This window comes from Carassius auratus, unplaced genomic scaffold, assembly GCF_003368295.1.
Source record: "Carassius auratus strain Wakin unplaced genomic scaffold, ASM336829v1 scaf_tig00002086, whole genome shotgun sequence".
Taxonomy (NCBI): Eukaryota; Metazoa; Chordata; class Actinopteri; order Cypriniformes; family Cyprinidae; genus Carassius; species Carassius auratus.
The window spans coordinates 25,549-52,697 of NW_020523429.1; the positions used below are offsets into that span (position 1 = coordinate 25,549).

At 36.0% G+C, this 27,149-nt stretch overlaps 1 pseudogene; it reads left to right on the forward strand.

The window, feature by feature from the left end:
- LOC113069660 (glutamate receptor ionotropic, delta-1-like) overlaps window positions 1-25,714 on the forward strand; it is a 33,459-nt pseudogene extending 7,745 nt beyond the window's left edge.
- Window positions 25,715-27,149: the final 1,435 nt, after the last annotated feature.

The window sequence follows — 27,149 nt, forward strand, 5'->3', positions numbered from 1 at the left end:
AATAATAATAATCTGTTTTGGTTATACTTAATATTAATTGCAGTTCTCCAGACTGAGACCGACTAAATTTTGTGAGTGGTCACACTTTGTTCAACGCATAAAAGCTGAAATTTCTGTTGCATATGAGAAACATCAAATGGCAAGTCGTTTGAACTGCACAGCCCTTCGCCCTTCTAATGTAGAGCCTGGTTTACCTGCCATGTCTTCAGGAGGGCGAAGTTGCGCTCAGCACAAATGATGTGAATTTTGACGGTTTTCTCGCTAAAGTAAAGTAAAAGACCACTTTTTCAACCAGAGAAGGTTAGCATGTTGGTGTTCTTGTGTGTGTGTGTGTGTGTGTGGGGGGGGGGGGGGGTCATACAAGCACTGCCACCAGCAACAATTTTAGTTTTTATTTTACTCACATTAGCTATGGAGGCAAAAAATAAATAAATAAAGTATTATTAGTTTTATTTGATTCCTCAGTGTTTGATAAACGTTTTGTAATTTATTAGTCATTAGGCTATATAGCCTAATACCACATGTAGTGTAGGCCTGTGCCATACCTCATGTAACATTATAATTTGTCTTTGTTATTAAAAGCTAGTTTGTCATTGAATCTTACTTTTTTTATTATTATTGGTCATTTTAATTCAAAATAACAATGAATCCATCTTTTAGTTTGGTGTCTAGATATAAGGTGTATAGATATAAGCAGAACAGACAAGTAGATATCTTTTAGTGTAAAACCTGAAAAGATCACAAATTCAAAGAGGTATCTGAAGCCGGGCTTATAACATAAAAATAGGAACTCCCGTTCACAAAATTCAAAGCTTAAATAATACTACTGATGAAAAAGAACGGGTTGAATATTAAAGGGGCCATATGATGCGATTTCACATGTCCCTTTCTCTTGTGTTACAAGCTATTAGTGAATAAAGTAGATCTGTGAAGTCTAAAATCCAAAGTGATATTCTTTATAAAAGTCAACACTCGTACACGCCCCCTTGAAACGGCTCGTTCTAACACACCCCCACATATCTACGTCGGTATGTGGGACGATTTGCATAACGCACCCCCTCAGCACCTGTATTCAAAATTCTCTGGCGCTGCCCTTGGTTCGGTATATCGATATATATTTGAAAAGCGAAAATTATTTTTTTTCCAACTCTAAACACAGTCCCCAAGTAAGTTAGGTTATTAAATAAAATTTAAAAATAAAACTAGCAAAATGAGTTGCGCTGTGTCCCTACCACTTTTCAAAGCAAAGTTACGTCACTGCAATCAACCAATCAATTCTTCTTTTTTCTTTGACTTCTTCTTCTTCACAAACTTCTATGATTTCTTTTAGCACAAAATGTGTTGCTTCATCAGTGTCCATTTAAAAGATGCAATCATTCACAAAATGCACATTTTTCCTTTAAGGTGTGCCTTTAGATCCAATAAAATTAAGTGTGAGAAGAGGGAGTTTTGTGTTTCTGCTTCTGCCACTCCCACATAAGGTTGTAGCACTTTAATTTATAAATGTTATCTAACTAAGGTAAAGGACAAATTTTGACCATATATACTGTGTATATCGCTTGTATTTGGGATGAAGTAAACATCTGTTTAGTATTTTAACATATACTATTTGATTGTGTTGAATTAAAAACCCAAAACTGCAGCAGGTCGACCAGACCCACAAACACTGGCTGAGTAATAGAAATATGAACACCACACAAGGGTTAAAAGAAGTTGTAAATAGTGTTTTATGGAGCATGTTACATTACAATTGTTGTGATCTACATTTTTTAATCAGAGATGCCTATCTTTGTGTCACTGGAGTGCTAAACTGCATATTTGAATTCCAATTTCAAAACCAGCATACATGCATCGAGCATACAGACAAGTGCGCTAAAACAGTTTAAAGGTCCCTTTGAATAAGGCATATATGCTGGTTCTCATCCAAATGACAAAACTGAATAAATAGCAACCTCAGCAAAAAAACACTCTAAATCCCCAGCTCTCTCTATTAATGCCTGGGATACTGTGCCTACCAACCTTTTTAAACAGCTAGTTATTAAATCTGGCCTGTTTCTATGCCATATTTATGTAGCTTGCCACCATATGAAATTTACAGCAGATTATACAAAACTTAATAAAACTTTTGCAGCAGTTAAAACAGTCACTTGTTTTATTGCTCATATCTTTAAAAAATGAGGAATTAGCTATGCTTATGACATGTTTATAATGGTGTCATTTCTGACTTATTCTAATGACTAGGGTTAATAATGGGAAAGTGTGTTTGTATTTTATAGACTATGCACATCTGTGAAGAAATTACCATATGATAATCTTTTAATTCTTTGTTAGATGTCTGCTCCTCTATTTGTTGTGGTACGCCTCCATTTTATGAGTATAAAGCCAGATTATGTAAAAACTTTTATGAAAGGATGAAAAAAAAGAACTGTTAAAAAAAATGGGGTGATGTTTATAAGCATATATTTTACAAGGAATAGGAATTAAAGTCCCTTCTTAAACTGCATGTATTTATTTATTTGCATTTCACATTACATTTATACAATCTTAAGCATTTTGTGTTATCTGTCACAGGTGGAGACTCAGTGGTGGGGTCTATGGCATTGAGGATAGTCATGGGCAGTTGGTGGTTATTCACATTGATTGTGTGTTCGTCTTACACAGCTAACCTGGCTGCGTTCCTAACTGTGTCACGCATGGACAACACTATAAGGTAAATTACTTATTTCACAAATAGTCTACCACTTAATGCACCATATGGTTCAGAGTTGATCTATGTCTATTAAAAGCATTTCTATCCTGTTTGTCCTCATAATTGGTGCACATGTTCAAGAAGCTTCAAACATAGTTTGGCCACATGGCAGGCAATATGCAGAAAATTGATGCAGTATTGTACAGTTAAACACAGGCACGTGCACACATAGACATCAAAGGGGGCTTGAGCACCTGCCCTTTTTATTCCTGGAGAGAAAGTGCCCTTTTTTCTGGGGTGCTTTTTTTTTGTTTGTTTTTTTGAAAAAATAATATATATTCCTGTTTGCGCACAGCTTCCCTGTCAAACAAATATATTTATTGAAGAATAGTATAAATATCAGGTCAGGAGTTCTGAAGCGCTCAATGACACCCCCCCCCCTTCTCCCCTTGCGCGCAGCGGCGCACATCGACGCACATCAGATACACAGACACACACCTGCAGGCAGCAGCAGCCCCTCCCAGCAGTGTTTTTCTTGGCTTGTGCTGAGGTGAGTGGAGCTGGTGATGAACAAAAGATTAAAATACCAGTGCCTCGAATAATGCTCGAATTTACTGCTGATTAGCCAAAGGAAAATATAACTTAGTTAACCTGTGTTTTGCTGGCTTGCATGCCTCATGACCTACTAGACTAGAGCTATGTAAGGGATAATCGCTATACATTATCCTCCTGCTTTTTACATGGCTACCTACCAAATAAACAAATAATTTGACACAAGATATTAAAAGGGAGTTTATTGATTTAAACCCGATTGTATTGATTCCTCTAAAGAAAATAGTACGCTCCGTCTCTACGGTTAGAATCCTGTGAGTCCATAACAACGCTCTGTTTTTTATGGCAACGGTCTGTTATACACCGCACAGTGGTCTGTTATCAAGAAATAACAGACCGCATTCTACATTGGAGATCGACCAAGCCATGTAATAAAATAAGTTAATAAAATAAGAACGTCCCCAGTTAGTTAATGACTTACATCAAGAGTCTTTCCCCCTGAAATATAGAAATCTAAACTGGTGAATCTAGAAGAAATCTACAGATGCAAACAGATGGAGGATAGGCTACACTCTAAAAAATGTAGTAAATCTCAGTAACTGCATCTGTACATTAATAAATAAAACTGAGTAGAAATAAGTTAACATTAAACATTAAAAATAACTATATTTATAAATTAACTTTTTATTTATGAACTTTTTTTTATTTCCTCTAAACCTTTATAAAATAGTATTCCATACAACCACAAATACATACATGAAATTGGCTTTTGTTTAATTTTATTTAAATTTTACTCAATTATTTTGGTAAGTTTAATTCAAACAATCAAGTAAGATTTTCAGAGATTTTATTAAGTTAAGTTAAATATTTACTAAGCCACAGAATAATTATTGAGTGTAGTAGGTTTAAAACAAACTCCATCTAAATGTGGATTTTGAAGGTTTTATTTGATGATGGTGATGATACAGTCCTCCCTCAAATGTGAAACTAAGTCCTTGTCAGTCAACATCAGTTATTGTGTATGTGTACATGCATAGCAATAATAATATTAATGTATTTGATTAAAACATGAAGGCAATTCAGTATTCTGATGCTTAGTTGTGTGAAGCTAAAAAGTTATTTTGCTTGTGAAACAAAAAGTATTTAAACAATTAATTTTATTCATGCTTGCAGTGCAGGGCCAGGCAGGCAGCATAATGCAAAGTTAACAAAATAGCAGCAACAACCCTCTTCAGTTTAGAGTGAATATCTGTGTTGATTTAAAAGTGTTATGTGTTCTGATAACACCAAAATAATTAAAATGATGTAGTGCCTTGTGCAAAAAAATAAACAAATTATTGGTAAAACACACCCCTCTGCTTGATGCAGTTATTTTGGTTATTCTAAATATATACTATATATATACCTTTTACTAGTAGCATAGAAAATGTCTTCAAAACATGCACATTGTGGGATTGTTTCCTTTGCTGCTCTATAAACTTAGTGAATACTAAGGAGACCATGGTTTCTGTGATTATTTTGTAGACATATTTTGAAAATTAGAGTTTGAGGAAGATAAAATTAATTAACTTTTTTAATTATTTTTTTTTAAAAGGAAGTCAGTGTTGCGTTAATATATATATTTTTTTGTTTTAAAAAAAGAAAAAAAATACGTAATTATGAGAAGTGCCCTTTATTTCACTTGAGCCCCTGCCCCTCAAAATGTCTGTGCACGTCCCTGGTTAAACATAAGATTTGAGTGGCAATAGAAGGCAAGCAGGTAACTTAATATATTGGAATTTCACAAGAAATAATATAAAATGTAAATATTTTATATATATATATATATATATATATATATATATATATATATATATATATATATATATATATATATATATATATATATATATATCCAAAATAATAAGCACAAATTATTTCAAAGACATAAACAACAATAACAACAACAAAAAGCCTCAAAATACAACTCTTCAATATACAATATATGATATAAAATATGATTTCATGATGGCTAGAACTGTGTAAGTTGTAACTATGCTTTCCGGGACTTGTTCCCATTATAGTGAATTAAGGTGAACTAGAGATACATGTATTAATATGGATGGAAAGAGGTGAAAGAGGGTAAGATTATTACAGTGTGTGTTATTTGCTTGGTATTTTTGCTTGTTATTTATTTATTTATTTATTTTATTTTTTATAATGAACCAAGCTAAATTGATGCTGAATCTGAATGCCAGTGAACACAGCAGAGCTGTCTTTTTGAAATTTAACACATTTTGTCCTTTATGGGAAAAACCTAACCCCACATTAATTAACTAACTATTTACACCAAAACATTATTCATTTTCATTATAATAATTGCAGTATATTTAGGCCATAATGTAAACTTTTTGAACAAATTTATGATCTGTAGCAAGATCATACATTATTAATGTTTAGTGTCATGATTCCGGAACAAGTCCTGTACTGATTCAGTATTTTACTCTCTTTTAAGTATTTTATAGCGTATTGTGACAATTGCATTTATATTATCAGTTGTATACACTGTAATGTTATATATGTGTGAGTGATCCAATGATTATTTTCTATAGCCAATGAATGGGATCACATCTTCAGCATTGGTTCCTTGAGTCCAGACAGTTGAAGTAATTTTCATAAAAGGCTGACATTTAAATATATATGTGATTGATAAATGGATGTTTCGTAAAATGTTAAATTGATTCCCCCAGCTACCCTCATGCAAAACTCCTTCACAAATCACATAAATTGCATAAGATGTTTTCAAAATTCTGTGCTAGTTGTCCTCTGCCTTCTGTTTGTATTTCCATACCGTGAAGGTAAGTTCATACAAATGTATGTGTTTCACTTGTTTTAAAAAACTTCCCGATCTACTGACATTTTTTATGACATCTGCTTTGAACATTACAGCACACATGATAACTTTCATCAATTCTACAATAAGTGAATTCACTTGACCAGCAAATTACTCTAATTCTCTACTATTTTCTTATTAAATAAATAGAATTGTTATTATTTGTCACATTTATGTTTTAGTCTAGTTCCTGTTTTCATTATTTGGTCTTTCTTGTTCCTGTCCTCATCGTGTGAATACGTGTTCCAGGTGTGTTTGATTTATTAGCTCATTTGCTCCCAGGTCCCAATGTCCCATTGGTGTCTGTGTATTCATAGTAAGTTTTGCCCCTTGTTTCCTGTTTGCTGTTAAATGTCATCCCTAAATTCATGTGTGTGCAAACCTTTGCTTGTTGGATTAAAGTCTCAGTTAAAGTATTATCCACTGTCTCCTCATTCCTCCCCCAAGTGGCTGTGACATTATTATTATTATTATTATTATTATTGGCCTTTCTTATTAGCTAGAATGAGTTTCTATACTGTGTGCTCTTTTTGCTGTGTCAGGTCACGCCTTTGCTCTCAGAAAAAAAAAAACTTATCAGTTTGGTAATTTTGCCAAATGTTACATAATTAACTGTTACCAAATCATGTTCAACCTGGTCTCATAGTTTATTACAGGTACAATTTTATATAAAACATAAATATAATTATAATACTTTTTTAAATGTGTTAATACTTAATTTGTATTATTCAATTAATTCAGTCATTGATGTGCTTATTTTTTTTATTTCATAGGCCACACTAAATTTTCACCCCATCCCTGTTTGCTGTGACATCGCCTTGTTTCACTGAATATCTCGATTTTTGTCCCAATTGTCCTCGTTGTTCTGCCTCATTATTGACAGTACCAAAGGTGGGATCAATTAAAGCGATAGCTTTCTCAGAAACATTTTTGTCATTGTGCATAAAATGCTGACCTGTGCTGTTATAGTAATACGATGTACTATCTATTTAAGTAATTACACATACACATTATTTATATTTTATATTTGATAAACTGAGTGTACTGCTTTCCATTAGGTTGAAGGCCATGTGAGTGCTGAGTGAGCAAATTCTGATTGACTGCATGAACCTTTATGAACCTGAAAAGGCAGAGAGTGTTTCTAAGTCTGATTTCACCTCTGTCCTATCTTTCAAGTAGCATTAGGAAAGCTATGATCTCTCTCTCTCTCTCTCTCTCTCTCTCTCTCTCTCTCTCTCTCTCTCTCTTTCTTTCAGTCATTGAATCAAATGTGCCAGTGCTACTTATATACATATATATATGAATGTATATATATATATATATATATATACATTCATATATATATGAATACGTTTCATGTGAGTTTCCCCTTTGGATTGCTTATTAAAGACAGTTGTTTTTGAGTTTATTCCTCTTATCCTCATTCTTCGTCTAGCTCCAGAAGGCAACCATGACATAATTTCAGACCAAAATAGTAAACTTAGCTTCTTCTCCTCGTTTGGTTTCTGTGGGGTTTTATTTTTATTTTGGGGAGGGGGGGGGGGGAGTGGGTTACCCATTTTTTCTCCCAGAGTATGAGAACCACCATACTGCTAAGCCTGTCATGCCTGCCAGCTGTGGCTCTCTCCAGCCCACTGGCAATGCTAAAGATGAGCCTGCCGACTGCTCAGAAGTCAAGTTCGCCATCCACACCGAAGTCCAGTGCGCTGTTCAGACCAATGCCCGGCCAACCGGCCACGGCTCTCTCCAGTCATCTGGCTGCTCCTGAGTCAAGCCTGTCAGTCCCAGAGTTCTCTCCAGTGTCGAGTCCAACTCCAAGCCTAGAAGTGAATCAGAGGAGGAGAAGGTGGTTGGCTCTGGTTCCTAGAGGTGCTTCAATGTTGGCTCCAGCCCCAGAGCTCACTCCAGTATTGGCTGCAGCCCCAGAGCCTGCTCCAGTGCCTGATCCTCGCAAGCACTTCTTATTTCCCCAGGACATGAATGGGGGCAGGAATCCCGGCCAATGGAAACAGTCCCAAATGCGATCTATGCTGTTTTCCACTCCGAGGGGCCTGGCCATCGGATGAGCATGAGCCAGCTCCATTACCATTTCCATCTTGGTCTTGGGTACCTGCCCCCACCTGTGGGTGGCACAGTAAAGCAGGCCATTCCTGATCACAAAGTAGGGGAGGGGGTATGGGCCTGGTAACTGATCTATTTAATCCACACAACATACTCATTCCCAGCAGTTATGCAAGCGGTCATCCTTGAACTTTTCACGGCTAAAGGAACCTCAAGCCGTGACCTGCTGAAACACATCGAGATATACAGCAGGAACATTAGGAGTGTTTGATTCACCCTCCCTCGCACTGTCTGACGTTAGTAAAACAGGCCTTCTGGTGGGCAGTCTCTAGCGCTTCCTCCATTGCCAATCTTGACTTGGGGTGGCCAGTTTTGAGTTATGAAGTAGCTGCTCGAACCCTGGCCAATCTCGTCCTAACAGCAGTGGAACCATAAGATCATTCCTCTTTCACCCATCCCTCTCAGGTCATGATGACTTCAAAGGTGTGGAGGTAGACTTCGACATCATCCTAGTCGGACAGTCGGATGAGATGCTGGTGGGCTTTGCTGGCCACCTATGGGAGGGGCATGCAGGCCGCCATGCTGGCCGCCATGCTGGCCTGTAACTGTTCAACAACCCAGTCAGTATATTCTTGTTGAGCGGCTAGTCGCACCATGAACTGCTGCTGGCGTGCCAAGAGCTTAGTAAGATGACAAATGATCTCTTCCATTTCCTGGGAGAGAGAGCGGTTCTCCTAGGATGATAACAAAAACAAACCTTTCATGCCCACATTCTCCACCATTTGTCACAGGGTGAATGAGAACACAGAAACAGAACTGGCAAAAAAAAGTACCCCAGGAGGGTTCCAAATGGTGCTATACTTGAGCAGGTGAAGTGTCTCTGGATATGATTACACGATGCTCGGCTAATAGGTCACTCGGTGCTCATGCAGGGCTGCTTATCAAGAGGGTAGCCGGTCTCTTCACAAGAGGAGAAGAAACAAACATTAGTTTCCACCTGGACCTCCTCTTCCACCTTTCATGCCCTGTGCGCCTTTTCTCCTGGCTAAATAAATAAATAAATATATATAAATATATATATATATATATATATATATATATATATATATATATATATATATATATATATATATATATATATATATATATATATATATGTTCTGTGTGTATGTGTATGTATACAATAGTTTTTTTTTTCTCTCTTTTTTTCTCATTTACAGTATAATGTTGGAAAGCCTGATTGATCCAGATCCAGAAAGATCAGTCTGAATTGAAAAGAAAACAATTCACTGACTGACAGATAGACTCTGCACAGAAATCCATGTATAGGACAAAGATGACATTATACTGTGTGTGTGTGTGTGTGTGTGTCTGTATATATATATATATAAGCAACAATTTATAAGACTGGCAGGCAAACAGGTATTAAAGAGTGAAACGTTTCCTTTCACTGGCTTATGTTTCATTGGCTGGGCCTGACAGCTCCATTAGCAGTACAGATTGCCCTACGTCCCACATTACTTACAGTGTTGTCTTTGGACTTTAAAGTTAGCTCTTGCCAAGTTAGGTTCCTGTCCTGCTGATGTATTCCGGATGAATCCTGTGGCACCATTAACATGATAAATAATAAATTCTGACCTGAAGATATTAAACAGAGCAATTATAGAGTCAGTCAAGCCAGTGATTTTGCTTGATTTTGCTTGTTTTTGGAATAAACAATTCAATAAACACTTCAATAAACACTGTTTCATAACGAGTAGGACATTCCATTTCATTTTTACTTGCTTATTTATTTATTTATTTATTTATTTATTTATTTATTTATTCATTCATTCATTCATTCATTCATTCATGCATTCATTCATTCATTTATTTATTTATTTATTTATTGTGTGTGTGTGTGTGTGTCTTAAGACCACAGGCACATACATATGTAATTGGGTTTTAATTGACATTTAACTATAATTTAACTCCATGGGTAATTCCTGTTTCTTAAACTGTACATCTTTTTTTTTTTTTTTTTTTTTTTTTTATTTATTTGCATCTTACCTCTTCCCTCCACATACTGTGTGTGAGAGAAACATACAAGGACAAGATACAAGGACATAGGAAGAAAAAGAAAAACATCTGTAAATTGGAATATTTTTGCTCACTCAAGCATCACTTCAAAGTCTCAAATGTTCTATGAGGACATAGGGATGTTTTGTTTGATTGTTTTCTAAAAGTCTAAAAATCACATTGACTCCATTGTGAAAAAGGCCACGCAGAGGCTGTACTTCCTTTGTCAGCTGAGGAAGTTCAACCTGCCACAGGAGCTGTTTAAACAGTTCTACGCTGCCATCATTTAATCTGTCCTCTGCACTTCTATAACTGTCTGGTTCAGCTCAGCTACCAAATCTGACCTAAGAAGACTACAGAGGGTAGTCCGGACTGCTGAAAGAATCATTGTTACAACCCTCCCCAGTCTCCAAGAACTGTACTCATCCAGAGTGAGCAAAAGGGCCAGTAAAATCACTCTGGACCACTGACATCCAGCACACTCCCTCTTTGAACTGTTGCCTAGTAGACACTACAGAGCTGTGAGCACCAGAATGGCCAGACACAGAAGCAGTTTCTTTCCTCAGGCAATCCATCTCATGGACACTTAACAATAATCTTGATACACACAGCACTATATACTTAACCTATTGAACACCATACTTGTTTACATTTCAAATTTGCACACAGCATACCTGTACATCATAATTATTTGTATTATATTTTGTAAAGTTGTTCACTGTTTTTCTACCTATTTAACGCCATACTTGTTTACATTTCATATGTGCACACATCATACCTGTACATCATAATTGTCTATATTATATTTTGTTTTGCTTTTTTTGTACATTGTATATTTTGTCTATTTTTATATTCTTATTTCTATCTGTGTTCTGTCTTTTCACTGTCATTCTGTTGCACTGCGGAGCTTCTCTCACTAAAACAAATTCCTTGTATGTGTAAACAATGCCTGGCGATAAAAGCTCATTCTCATTCTCTCGTTATGATTTTTAATTTGGGACTTGTGTGGACAGTGAGCTGTCAAACACAGCATCCGTGAAGTCATTGGAAGCAGATGATTCAGCTGGAGCAGGATCCCCAGGTGCTTTGTTTCAGTCTGAGGCTGACACTGAGATGGCGACCATGCTTTGACAGCTGAGAGTATTGGGCTTTAGTGGACTCCCCCAACCTCCCCTGAGCACACTCGGTTGGATGATTGGTTCTAGGGGTCCAAGCGCAACACTCAGCCATGCTCCCTTACAGTTCCTTTCTTTCCTGAAGTTCATAAGGAACTGACAAAAGGTCTCTTGGTGGAGAGAGTGATTGCAGTTTATCTTTGGCTGTAAAACTGATGACACCTGACAAGACCACCTAAGACTTGTCAGTTCACCTTGTTCCTCATGACAAGAGCTTGCACTGCCTCTGGACAAGCTGTGTTCACCCTGCATGCAATGGCTTAGTTGCAGGTCTACCAAGCAAAGGTGTTGAAATATCTGCATGAGGGGGGTCCCAATCCAGAGATGATCCAGGAGTTACACACGGTGACTGACTTTGCTTTTCAGGCTACGAAAATTAGACTCTGTGGTGGGTTATGTCCACATTAGTGTTCCCAGAGTGTCACCTGTGACTCGACCAGACGGGAATGAAAATGCTGGACAGCGACAAATTGCTGTCAGATACTGTGTACTAAAAACAACCACATATTAATTATGCTACCCACAGACACACCTGAAGAGGTGCATGTTCTGGGTGATATTGAACTTGTTTATTTAGCTGCAGCGGAGCACGCACACACACTTTGCTTTTACGGGTAAATATCAAAAGAACAAATTCATAATCCTTACCACTGTTCATTTGTAAACAAACAAAGTCTGCATATGGACAGAGTGCAGTGTGGTAGTATTTGACTTTGAAATAGGCATGTGATATAATGATAATATATAATAATGATATAATAATTGTTTTAATTGTTTGCTGAACACTGAACAAACAATTTTTTGGCAGTGGTCTAGTATCCTTGAGTTATCCAGCCTGAGGGTGGTGCTCACATTAAATGTTATCTTAGAATGTATACCATAATTTCAGATGCAAGTATTTATTGGATTCAAATGTTGATTTAGAATGTAACAAGTTGGGAAGGTATTCAGGAGAGGAAAAGATTTGATTCTAAGAACAAACATAAAACAAGTACTGTGCACTAAAAGTGCTGCCTTTCTTGACCAGGGACCATTTGAAAAAGAGACTATCGTCTCAATATGATTTCCCCTGGTTAAATAAAGATATAATAAATAATAATAAAATAATAAAATACAACAGGCTGTTCATATGAATACATTTAAACAAAAGATGTATACTTTCACTAATTTGATGTACTACTTTTATTATTTCTTGAAAAACACTATAGAATCTGAACAAATGGAACTGTGCATGAAATGAGGATATTTCACCAAACATTAGAATTCTTGTGAGACGGAGAACACGTAAACTGTAAACATCCCATGTACACTTCAAGTGTCTCTCAGTCTTTAATAATAGTCCATTATTTCTATTACACATACTTAAGGTGGGAGATTAGAGCAAACCCTCATCATGATTATTAAATAACCTGATCTTTTTACAATGTTTTTTACCTGATCTTGTCTATCTACCCAACAGAACGTTTCAGGATCTTGCAAGACAGATGGACTATGCCTACGGTACTGTTAGGGACTCAGCAGTGTACGATTACTTCAGAGCCAAGGGTACAAACCCACTGGAGCAGGACAGCACGTATGCAGAGCTGTGGAGGACAATCAGCAAAAACAATGGACAGGACTTTTCAGTTTCTAGCCCTTCTGAAGGCATACGCAAGGTATTATCATTGCTCACATATTTGCTATATGATTTCAGAGATTTGTGGAAACAGAAAGACATTGTGAGGACTGTGTTTTTGGCATAATCTTTATGGATAATACTTCAGTCTTTACTAATCTCTTATTTGCGTCCAAATTTATTCTGTTGTAATTGTGGAGGCATCTCCCTGAAATTCAGAGTCAGAAAAGTATTACATAAAAGTCTTTAAATTTCGGAGAACTGTGAAACGTTTTGGCAAGCCAGTTGCTATAATCAAATATTCAACATACAACAGGTGAAAACTTTCTTACTTCTAAGTGATGTGACTTCTCAGCGATAGTGATTGCCAGAGGAAATGCTAAATGCATTCTAGAATATTCTGAGCTTTGGTCACTGAGTCATCAGAGAATGAACTGATCCAGAAGCATTAAACAAATGAGCTTGTATTAGAAAACAGGTGGCATGTCTGTAGGTGTGTACATTTTAGCATCTTGTCGGTATATTGGTATATTAATACCAATGTACTAGTAGCATACTTCTTGGGATTAATTCGACACTTTTTTAGATTATTAAAGTATACATTTAAGTGTACTTTATGTTACAGTTGTACATTGTTCTTTAAGTATACCAGTTGGTAACATTTTGTATGGTGTCTGTTACACGTTACATGTACTTACTATAGTAATAACAATAAAGGTCACATTTTAGATTATTTTAGATACATATTAAATATTTACTAAGACTTTACTAAGACTTCTCCCTTATTAAACTGCCTTATTAAGTTTTGTGCTTATTGATTGTAAGGTAGCTTTTGGATATTGGGTAGAGTGGAGGGATGTATAATCCAGAGACCTGTCACAATGGGCATGCAGAACAAGGCATTAATGTTTGCTCTATAAGTAACAGTCATTATGCCAGTAAAAAGCATGCTAATAGGTAAGTAAATAATAGTGAATAGTATTCAGACTTTTACTATGAGGTGAATTTGTTACAGCATAATTACACAAATAAGTACTTAATAATATTAATTATGTACTTGCTAGTTTAAAGCTTAGGGTTACAGTAGTTACTTCATAGTTATTATTATATTAAGTACATATGTAACTGTCTCGTAAGTGTTTAAGATTGATAAATTTGGGGAAGTCGTGGCCTAATGGTTAGAGAGTCGGACTCCCAATTGAAAGGTTGTGAGTCCGAGTCCCGGGCTGGCAGGAATTATGGTTAGAGAGTCGGATTCCCAATTGAAAGGTTGTGAGTTCGAGTCCCGGGCCGGCAGGAATTGTGGGTGGGGGAGTACATGTACAGTTCTCTCTCCACCTTCAATACCACGACTTAGGTGCCCTTGAGCAAGACATCGAACCCCCAACTGCTTCCCGGGCGCCGGAGCATAAATGGCTGCCCACTGCTCTGGGTGTGTGTTCACAGTGTGTGTGAGCAAATCTGAGTACGGGTCACCATACTTGGCTGAATGTCACGTCACTTTGTCACTTTGTCACTTTGTCATAAAGAGTAGAGTATGTCCACCCATCATCCATTCTCAAACCTCTTGTCTGAAGCATACCTGAAGGACTGAAGCAAATCTCAGCATGTTATGAAACTCCCTTCCCCATTTGAAAGGGTTGCAGCTTCAATACAGCAACCATCAGGTGGGAAGCCTGACACTCATATATCTATAAACCAGCCACTTTGGTGTACCGTATGGTGCTCCAGAGTGACCCAACTAGTCATGGCTCCCAGACATTGGAATTTGTGAGTTCCACCATAGATGATACAGTGAAACTCATTAATTGTCTCAATATAGATGAGACCATCTGAAATGCAACTAGAGCTACTGTATGGAACATGCATGTTTGATAGTTCAGTAAAGCCTACATGTTTGCTGTCAATATCAATGAAAAGATTTGAATTTTCCAAGTGCTGAAGCAGTATGACTATGGGTACTTACTGTACCTGATGATGGAATGTGAGTGTGTTCTGAAAATGGAATGTGAGTGTCAATTGGAGCTCTAAGTCTATGTTGCTGCATTTCACCAAATCATACCTTTGTAGCTGGCTAGTCTGTGGGCAGGCATTTCTTAATTATAGAAATTGCTAACACCCAATTGCTCCTGTCTGGAGTTCCGATCAGATGCTTTCAGAGCTAGTTATGTTCCAAAGGTGTTATTCATCCTCTTCAGTGCTCAGGCTAGTGTGCAAGCAACCTTTCCCCCATCATTTTGAACAAACACTTTATATACAATGTCTAGTGCAGGCATTAATATTTACGTGAAGCACACCTACAGGTTCAGCCTGTCAGAGAGCTTCTTTTTTTTTTTTTTTTTTCAGGATGTTCAAAAGGTATATCCTCACATATGTACTGCGCACATGAATCATAGGGTTTATTGTGCTCTACTGGAGTGAAATTCCACCCATTAAGGGGTATGGCCTCGCCGTGGCAATAGTGTCTTCAGGACATGATGATGGGCTAATCCTGGTCCTTACTTGATATAAGTTAATTTATTTGCTCTGCCTGGCCCTTATTTTCTTCTGTTTCTACCAGTGAATTCCTAAACCTCTGTTTCAGTTGTGTACTGTCCATAGTCTTCTTTATTATGGTTTGCAGCATCTCGGTATTGTTTTTCTTTCCTGTTCTCCTGTTTGGTTTTTGAATTTTGTTTCAATAAATATATTGCTGTGATTATATCCTACCTCCAACCCTCATTGCTCCTAAAACCAGGTGTGACATCTAGACCATTTATTAACCATGTATTTACTATTTAGAGGTTTGTACAAGTTCAGTATGATTTTCCATAAAATGTTGCCTACTGTTTTCTAAACTGCAGGATGTACTAAATGAAAAAAAAAAGCAAGCATAAGCCTCTGTAGTTTGTTTAAGCATTAAACAGGACTGATTGATAACTGGATTTTGATAAATTCACAGTATGATCTTGAGAAACTATTGCACCACGGTGTGGTATGTCTGATCGCTAGATCCATGATTCCCAATTTTTTTTTTTCATTATCCAATTACATATCTCAGTATACAGAAACTAAAACAAACTAAATGCTATTATACAGTAGGCAATTCTTTGTTGTGTGTGTGTGTGTTCTATACTGACAGTTTTTGTAGAATACAATGGCTAAAGAAACATTCCCAATTAAGTTAATTACTTTTGTTTTTAATAATTACATTTTTTTTAATACATTTTTGATTTTCAGTTGACTAGCACTAGCATTACCTTGTAGACTACAGGTAAATTATTTTCCATTTAGTATCTGTTGTTAACATTAAACACTGATGACAGATTGTCAATACAATATGCTTTTCTCTCAAGAGAAGTTTAAAAGTTCTTAATGTCCCTTTTGAAATGTACAACAGACATTCAGTGTAAGTTCTTGAGAAAATCAAAGAAAAACTTTAATAAGATCAAAGAGGAAGACTAGAGGAGTTTGATGAAGAAACTTAATGAGTCCATAATGACTTGAGGATGTATAATCATTTGAATTGGCAAGTGAGGGTAGGTTTAGATCAATAAAGCTCCTTTTAATGAGAAATAGATTCAATAGATTAGTCAAGATTAGCCTCCAGGATGTTATTGGAATGATAAAACACTAAAACAATAAAAACTGTAAAGGATAAATAATGATCCATTTTTAAGGACATAAATATTCACAGCTAGCTTGAGCATTTTAAGTGGCAGACTAGATAGCTACAACCCACATGCATAATAAACAATTAACACTAATATCTTTATTGTTTATGGTGTGAAATGGTCTTTACACTACAATCCAGACATATGATAAAAATTAATTAATCCATTAATTATTTAATTATTTAATTATTTAATTATTTAATTATTTAATTATTTAATTATTTAATTATTTAATTATTTAATTATTTTTCAGGCCAAAAAAGGACCTTACGCATTTTTGTGGGACATGGCTGTGGTGGAGTATGCAGCACTGACAGATGACGACTGCACCATTACTGTAGCTGGCAACAGCATGAGCAGCAAAGGCTATGGCATCGCTATGCAGCATGGGAGTCCTTACCGAGACCTCATCTCCCAAAAGTGAGTATTGCTTGTCTTCCAGGTAAAACATATGCTTCACATCTTAAAAAATAACATGCATCTGTTGTTCAGGCAAAAGTCATAATTATTTTAAGTTGACCGCCTTGGGGAATACAATGAGCTGTATGCCAAAGAGATTTACTCTAGCTACTAGCTAAACCAATGTGCCATACAAAGTGTGAATGCAGGAGGCAAAATATTTCACTGAATTTCATGTTTCTTATGTAATGATATATATTCTGTTGTTTAGTGTGTGATTTCAAGAGATACCTGTAGAAATATCATGCAAAACCATTTCAAGATTTTGCAGACATGTTTCAGAAGTTTTTCATTAACCTGCTTCAGTTTCACTTCAATGTCACAGGAACTTTGAATCCCCCACAGTTCACAGACATTCTTTATTACCCACAAAGCCTTGATTGGACATTACCAGTTGTTTCTTAGGTTTAGTTTTACATGCATTACAAATTGATCCCTTTGTGAATGTAACAGATGCCAGCAGACTGTTTAAAGCTCTACATAATCACTTTGAACCAATTAAGATTGTTGAATTGCATTGCCTTTGGATTTCATTAAGCTGGATAATGATCTTTGGTTGCCTTCTCTCTCACTGTTTATTGAGCTATCTAGAATATATTAGCATGACCCAACCACCAGCAATACCCAGCGTCAAATGTTTTGTCTTGTGTTTGGAGATTTATGTCCTAGTTATTGCCTAGTGTTACAGAAAAGCTGACCATGAAACACCACCTATAACCCTAACTATGGCAGCTTTTGAGGGGAAACTATTTAAAGTGGTGTCTGAAACCATAGTGGATATTATCTTAGTACACCCATTCAATCACATAATGCAACACAACCAACGTACACTCAACAGCTAGAGAATACGCGTAATGTACTGTGACAATTTAATTATTTCATCTCACCAGAAGATGGTACATCCAGATGAATCATCCATCCATCCAGACTTTCCCAATAGCTGATCCAATTACTGACATTATGGCAACTGTACAGTGTAATATCAGGTATACCTTTCATTAAAACTGAATTGTTTTAATAGAATTATTAATTAAAAGAGGTTTAAAATGCTAGTTTTCATGACATATTTCAAGTTAAATATTTGTATTAATGCTGGAGGTGCTAGTTTGCAAAGTTTTCCAATGATTATATTAAACACAAGACAAAACTGGGAACATGTGAAATCCAACACTTGCAATTTTTGCAAGCAAGCAAGCAATATATAAATAAAACTGCATGACAAGTGTTCTGGACAGCTGACCTGTTGGCTCATGGGGACGACAGCAGAGAAGCGCTCTCACTCGACACAGTGGAGTGAATCGTTTTGTTAACTCTGTGGTTTATTATGTTAAGTGGAGCATGCGATCGTGCAGGTCTAATTGGCATGTGCCTGTTATAATGTAATGATCAAGGCTCTTGACTCTGGTCTTTTTCTATAACAAACGTTAAAATATTTTCTATTAAAATGTTAATGTCCTGGCAGTGACGAATGTCTTGTTTTATATTTAATTTAATTACATTGATGTTATAAGTTGAGATTTAGGCTAAATATTTTAACTGCTACTATGTAAATGGAACACTGATGTAGAAAGCTCATTATTTTTTAAAGTGTTTATAAACCAAATGTTATTACACTTTTATTCATATAGCAGTAGGCCTACTTTTAAATGAAGAAAAAGAGAGCACAGTTTACTACTTTGGAATGCATTCTTAGTTTTGTGCATATGGTTAGCTACTGTAAGTGATTTATGTGTATGTTGTGGCACCAAACAGAGCTGCAAAAATAATTCGATTTTTTTACAGAAAAAGTATGTAGTATTTGCCTGTGCAAAACACTGGATATTTACTGGGGCACTGCCCTTTACTTTCAGTGGTGTTATGAATAGGTTGCTAGGTGGTTGCTAGTTGGTCCAATCTTATTGCAATTTAATGTGGTAAACATTTTACTTTTTGGTGGCTAATTTCTATGATTTTATTTTGTACATTGTCACATGACAGCATATTCCCTGGTGATGGTTATAGTATTGTGGTTAGAGGTAGACCTTCATGCTTGTTTTTTTTTTTTTTTTTTTTTTTTTCTCCTTCACATGAAATTATCATGTTGTAAAATAGTTCACTTTCATTTTGTCACTTTTGATGTCATGTGGGTGACTGACTAATTGAGATCCCCAGTTTGTCAGACATGATGTAACCCTCATTCCCTTAAGAATGGAATGGAGACATGCGTTTTTTTTTTTTTTTTTTTTTTTTTGTAAGATTGTGTTGGTTGTTCTGGGTAAATGCTTGCTTTAGGAAACTACTCATAATTAAAAACATCTACAAAAAAAAATTCCAACAGTTTCTCAAACCTTCCCATTAGTTAACAAACAAACATCCCTACACAAACACACACAGACTAGTTTACTGATAAGTTAACCTGCATAATATATAGTGCTGCGTAATTTTCATATATATTTTTTAAATACAAATAAGTAAATTAAACAATTGTGTAAAACATCACACAAAATAAGTACATTCCATGTCATTCTTCACAGGATTCTGGAGTTGCAGGAGAAAGGAGATCTGGATGTCTTGAAACAGAAGTGGTGGCCTCGGACTGGCCGCTGTGACCTCAACAGTCACAGTAATGCCCAACCCGATGGTCGGTCGCTCAAGCTGCATAGCTTCGCTGGCGTTTTCTGCATCCTAGCAGCGGGGCTCCTGTTGGCCTGTCTGGTGGCCGCCCTGGAAATGTGGTGGAACAGCAATCGCTGCCGACAAGAGCAGCCCAAAGAGGTGACCGAGCTCAGGCCGCGGAAGACAGAGCAGGGAGAGGACACTGCCACACTCTACTTTAAGGATCCCGCAGCAGACGCGAGCCCCGATTTAGTCGAGCTCCAGTATACACAGTTATAGGTGTGCCCTGATGAAATCAAAATTGGTCTGGTCGCCTTCTTAAGATAACAAAAGATTTTATTTGAATGAATGAATTATTTGTGCTTGGGGTGTGCACAGTGCCCTTAATGAAGCAGGCTTTACAATTTAGAATGGCACATTTGCAAATAAGCTGTGATTGAATGACCATTTTGAACATGACAGCTCTGCTGTAACAGGCAACAACCTTCCAAGGTAGCATTCTAACTGAAATGGAACCTCACTGCATAGACAGCCACTTTTATAGTTCTGCTTGGTGAGCTAAATTCCAAAATTGCAATTAGCATACTGGTAAGTTAAAATGTGATACTCCAAAAAATACATAGTGCACAAGTTATTTTATTGACACCTTTCAGTATTGAATGCATATTCAGCACTATATTATAATATTGTTATAATGTATCACAATTTGTGTTTATTCATTGAGCTCATGGCACTGCATTCAGAAAGATCTTCTCTCTCTAAAAAAAAAAAAAATCTTACTTCTGGATGAGATTTGACATTGTGTCATGCCTATGATACCTTGAAGTCTGTCTAGGCTGACATTTGAAACAGAGTTACAATATTCCACCAATTACATTTTTCTCAAATGAGAATAGTATGCACTTTTTCATTCCCAAGTTCTCTATGGAGACTCAATCATATTACTATTTTTTTCAGCTAGAAAAATAAATAAAAAATCTTCAAATATAAAATTGTTTCAGAGCAACTTACACCTTGGCAGTGGCAAAATCTTACAAATGTTTTTCCAGAATTCTATACCAGAAATTTCCTTAGATCTTTGGTAATCTTGCAATGATCGTCTTTTTTTTTTCTTTCTTCCATTTAATGTTTTAAACAACACGTGGTACAATTACATGTCTAACTTTAGTTTTCTCTTCAAATCACCTATTTCTAAATATCTGAATAATTACTTCCACCTTTGTAAATCCCCGTACACTGCCAATGAAACTGTATGTAATAGACTGGACCTGGGTTATTGTGGATCCGTAAACTAAAGTGTGTGCAAATTGGGTGCTTGCATGATTCTGTCTGCTGATATTTTCTTAAAAAAAAAAAAAAAAAAAAGAGCTACCCAAAAAACATAACTCAAACCCCAAACAGTCAATAATCCCTAGTAATTTAATGTGTGACATCCTGTTGCAATTATATGTCAATGTGGACAAGTTTTATGGAATTTAATTATTGGATTTATCTATCTCCATATTTTCTATTTTACATTTATTCTTCATTTCTTTATGATCTCATGCAGGTTACTAAGGATTACAGACTGGCAAGGGTTTCTGGTCCATTGACATATAATGATATTGCTACTGCTTCATCGGAGGGGAGCAAGGACATTTGGACAGACAGAGAAAGAGACTGGGATGAAGCAGAAGCTATTGACACAGGTCAGAATAGAATTGTAGGCCTCTTTTTTGATTGGCTGGGAATTAACCGGACCAGATGTAGAAGCCATGTAACATTAAAATTTGATTTATTTATTTTGTGTTTTAGTTGCCTCATTTAGCAGATTCATCTTCCAAATTGTGTTGGGTTCAGAATGACGCCTCTGCCTTTCCTGCATTTATTATTTTTTTTTGTTTGTTTGTTTTTGTTTTTTTATGAATAGCATAGTACCACATTAATGATGATAAATGATATCCCAGTTCAATCAAAATCAATGTTAAACACACTTCAGCTGTTTAATTCTTAGCATTTATTTGTTAAGACATTAAGCTATTGCAACATGATTATGAACATATTTTAAGAGTTCCACTACTTGTGGCAGTGATGACTTATTTAATGTGGATCTCTTTCCTGAATCTGTGATGTACATTTATGTAATCACTCTATAATTTAAATTACTAAACACTAAAGAAATCTCATAATTGTGTTATAAATGATCCTTGGTTCATTTACCTACCTTCAGACAAAGGTGAGGATCCATCAAATTCAGTCAAGTGCTTGCTTATTGGTGCACATGAAACGAAATCAATGAAAGAAGCAGCAAGACTCCAGAAGGATAAATGTCATTGCAAATAGCATCGGTAGGGCAGCAGATGTCTTGGATTTAACGAGAATGAAAATAAAAATATCACAATCAGAATAGGACTCAAATATTACTTTCGAATCATTAAGATTCTTAACAAGATCTGCTAGTAAGAAGGTTAGGTGGATATTACTGCATGGTCTGAATCAAATCTAGAACACACTCTCTTTATATTTGATTGGAAAGCTTGATGCTCAGTTTTTCGTTTAAAAATTAACCTGTTCATTAAATTGTGATGATTGACATGAAAGCTGAGTTTGGGTAGTTTCACCACCTGTTATCTATTTACAATAATAAAGCTAGGTCTCTGAACCTGCGTTATTTTACTTTCTGCAAACTGTGGATACAGTGTACAAGTCTTTGGGCAAGTCTAAGGCTATGGTGAAATGTCTAAATAAATAGATATACTATTTATAGGACAAGAGGAGTAAATTGTCATTGCATTGGGTTAGACAGATAATTCCCAGTCCTGCATATTTCAGCACATTCAAATACAGTAATCAGATCTTAAAAATATTGCATCTCTAAAGAGTCTAAAGTCAGCGTGGTACCTCTGCAACTCTCCACTTGAATGAATAAAAAGGTGGCTGTAGTCTGACAGAAACCAAAATAAAACACATAATTAAGTGTGTGTAGCTGAGTAGAATAACTCCATGTTATTTCCTTTAGTTCAGTTATTTATTTATTTTATTTATTTATTTTTGAGTTTCCTTAAACTCAAAAAATAAATACTGTATATACACATACATTGTCATTATACCTTAAATGTTAACCCAACTCTTTTCGTTAGTTTTATTTGGATTACTGGAAAAGCGATGAGATTGTGGGAAATTTGTGGAAGCATGTATCCCATTGAAAATATTTGTAGTCTGCTTCAACCTAACCTGACAGACTCATTTACCCAGTGCAATTGCTTTGCAATTCCAGACTTAACTCCTGACCTATCCCTCCCTTAAGCTTCATTACTCTCTAATGTGTCTTTGCATTTGATGCTGCAAAGCTTCATTAATCTACATATTTGAGAATGCTGTGAGATCTTAACAAATAATTTTTGTAACAGATTCCTTACTTTAACAGTGGTATACTCTAGAGCCAATCTGTATTTCTTCTGCATAATTCTAAAAAATAATTTTTCAATATGAATAGTAGATAAGTTGAGGCCTATGGACTACAGTAGTTAGGTCTGTCCACCTTGGTTTTGAATTACAGAACTAAATTTAATTTATCAAGTTCAAATAGTATTCAAGCAATGGAGCAATAATCTCTCTTTCTTTTCTTTTCTTTTCTTGACAGTGTAATGTTTTATTATTTGGTCCATATATTCTCTGAACTTTATAATTCCTATAGAGAAAACATTTACAGATGAATTACTTATTGAACACATGTTGATAACAAGAAACTGCTCTAAACTAAAGTTAAGGGCGTCGTTATTTTTTATGCTCTATATTTTATGACCTATTTTGCTGGTTAAAATGAATGTCTTGAATTTTTGTAAATAGTAATTCATTTGTTGCATATACATTATCTGTGCTTATAAGCTCACAACTATCTAACACCTAGCCAGTTCTCAATGAGATAAAGCATGTAACAGGCACATAAATGTACTGTAACAATAATTAATTTATAACAATTGTATTAGCAACAATTTCTTGTTCTCTCAGGCTAAGAACTGACTCGGGTTTTCATTCAAATTTCAGTTGTTTACAGGATGTTCTTGCTCAAAAAACAAAAAAAAACTGTGCAGCTCCGTCCTTCTTTCAAAAAGAGCGCAAAAAAAAAAAAAAAAAAAAAAAAAAAACAGATAAATCCATTATAGAATGAAGATGAGGGGTGTTTCACGAATATACATATAAATCCAAACACATAAAAATGAAATCTACTCATACACTTCTAACTATAATGTTAGAAATAAATATTAAAATGATGACTCTTACAACAATAATAAGTGCACATTTATTAATTAAATACATTTTTATATAAATATATATAAATATATATTAAATATATTGCAAATACATTATTTCAAGTATTCTGAATTCATATAAAACTAAACTATCACTAATATCAGTGTAATTGTAATGAGACAATGGTGTTGGGATCCATGTGCATGTTTGTTAAATAACAAGGAAGGTCAGACAGGCAGAGATTGGGCACTGGCGTCAGATACAACATAGGCTGGGCAGAATCATAAACAGAGTTCGTAAGCAACATCAGGGCAGGCGGCAGACCGACAATAGTACAGTACTACAAGGCAGGCAGACTCAGAGTAGGTAGGCAGCTATCAATCGTCATTGGTTAACAATCCAGGTAAACAACAGGAGATTATACACAGAGAAAATGCTCAGAAATGTATGCAGGGCAAAACAAGACTTTGCAATGAGCACAACGAAGGCCAGTCAAATAGGCCAGTCAATGGAAAATACTTGTGCAGGTGATTAGTCTCAGGTACGAGACATTGTGGGAATTGAAGTCCAAAAGGCTGACTGGTACTCCGATGATGATTCCCTCTGGTGGTGATCAGAGGGAGCCACAGAGGCTGAATTTGTCACATTAATGTTAATAAAATCTGGATCTGTGGTGACGATCATTGAAGAAGCAACATTAGGTTTTCACCTGGACTTAATTTTCTCATAGTTTTTATTTCCATTATGCAGTTGTTTAACATTTTTATGTTTTGAATTGTAGTACAAGAGACAAATTATGGTATTTAAAAAAAAAAATTCTATTAAATAAAAACAATAATAAAAACTCTATATCATAAGTTATTTGACCACAGAATGCAGCATATATGTACTATACATCACAATATAAACTCCACACTTTTTTAGACAAAAAAAAAAAATATAGTGTCACTCGAATAGTAGTAGTTTACATGCTCACTGGCCAAATTTGATTTCAAGGTGCACATTCTATAAAACTTCTTTTTCAAACACTTTTCTAAACTCTGAAATTTCCAATTGGGTCTTTTTTAGTGAATTCACAACACACCCTGCAGTAACTCAAATAAGCCTTACTTGCATGGAGCATAAAATCAAAAAGTCCCATCCTGGAACCAGCAGATCTCAGCCTCTCTGTCCCTCCTTTCTTCTCTCACCCTCTCTAGGACAAGGAGGTGAACCTGGAACAGGTGCGTCAGCGTATGAACAGTCTTATGGACGAGGACATGGCACACAAGCAGATCCCCGCACCATCTATCGAGATCTCTGCCCTGGACATCGGCAGCATGCCGCCCAGCCAGCAGCGGGAGGCTGTGCGAGACTACCCGGGCACGGGCCTGTCTGTGAGCACCTTCCTCCCGGAGCAAGCTCATGGGGTGGGCCGGACACTGGCCCAGGGTCCTGGCAGCAACCTACCCCTTCCTCTCAGCAGCTCCACCATTCCCTCCATCCAATGCAAACACAGGGCTCCCAACGGGGGCCTATTCCGACAGAGTCCCGCCAAGACACCCATGCCAATGTCCTACCAATCAGTACCAGGAGGACCCATCCTAGAAGCTACTGAGCATAGTACATCCATCTAAGGCCATCGTCACCATGGACTGCTTCACACTTACTTTTCAATGGAAGAAAGCTGTGGTGCAGTTGAGCTTTGAAAACTGTGGCGGTGTAAAAGGGGGGTGGGGGGTGTACGTAGAGATTTTTATTATGAAAAAAAAACAACAAAAAAAACATGAGAAATCATTTTTTTCTTGTACATATTTGTAAATATTGAAAAAGCAAAGTAAGTAAAACTGTATTTTGAATATTCTCAATTTTTGAAGTTGAGTTACAAAAACAATTGAACAACAACAACAACAACAAAAAGGACATATAAAATAGTTAAAAACGACTGTTTGAATGGCTTTGTGAATTTTGTTCTCTATGGGTAAAGACTCAAATTCATTGTGATTGTTTTCTAAGTGCCGAAATAAAAGATGTCTCTCCACGTTTTGTTTATAGATGATCATGCACAGCTGTAGGAACCCAAAAACTGAGCGCTGATAATTATGCACCCCTTTTACAATTATAAACCTTCTTCAACCTGCAAACAGTGAGGCCATTTTAATTTTGCTTCCTTTTCTTATTTTGGTTGTTGATTACTGATATAGATTTATGTGCTTGCATTGAGTTGATGTTGTTTATGGGTTTACTGAACAAGCAAAGGCTAATCATTCAAAATAGCATAGCAGTTACTTGTGCAGAAATGCCTACTCAGACAAGCTAAAACTTTGCAATCATGGGAACAGCGCTTTTTTTTTATAATGTTTTCAGACTATTATGAGACCATGAATCCATGAGCACAACCAGCCCAGAGAGAACAATTATATTCCAGAAACATAACACTGTCACTTTAATTTGTCGCACATCAAGGATATTTTACACCAGTTCATGTTGTCATTTGTAAAACAGCTGTATAATCATTGCTTTTTTGATATTCTGTCAAACTATTATTAGTATTTTTTTTTTTTTACAACTGTACAACACTTCTCACAGAGTATACTGACAAAAAAAAAAAAAAAAAAAAAAAAAACACCAACAACAACCCTTGTATATGGAATGATTTTCATAATTTACATGTTGTGATATCTTTTTTCCTAATGAGTTGCAAGGTAATACTGTATGTAATTGGTGTAAATGAAGCTACGTTGGTATGCCCACAACTGGAAAAACATCTCTTGCAGGCAATTCTAAATAGTCATATATAACACAAATATGAATTATTTTTATTGTACAATTAAACTTGTACATTTCTTTTTACATGCTGATTTTTAATAGTTTTTCAGGAGGTTCAGACAAATTATGAATCTCAGCCGTGTTATGTTAGTGATCTAAACCAGAACAACCTTATACACTCACTCCATTTACAGCTATCTGTGTGTACCTGTTGCAATTCCACAGACCCTCTAAAGTTTGCCCTTCGTCAGCTCATAAAGAAAAGAACATTTGTCAGCGTGGAGCACCAGTTTCAGAGAAGATTTCACCCTGCACATGCTTCTCAGTCATAACGCAAGGTTGTATCCTGTATATTTTGTACAAGTCCAAGTAGTTACTAATGTGAACCAAAGTGATATATTACACCGTGTAACACAACCTGTGGCTTTGAGATGCCGAC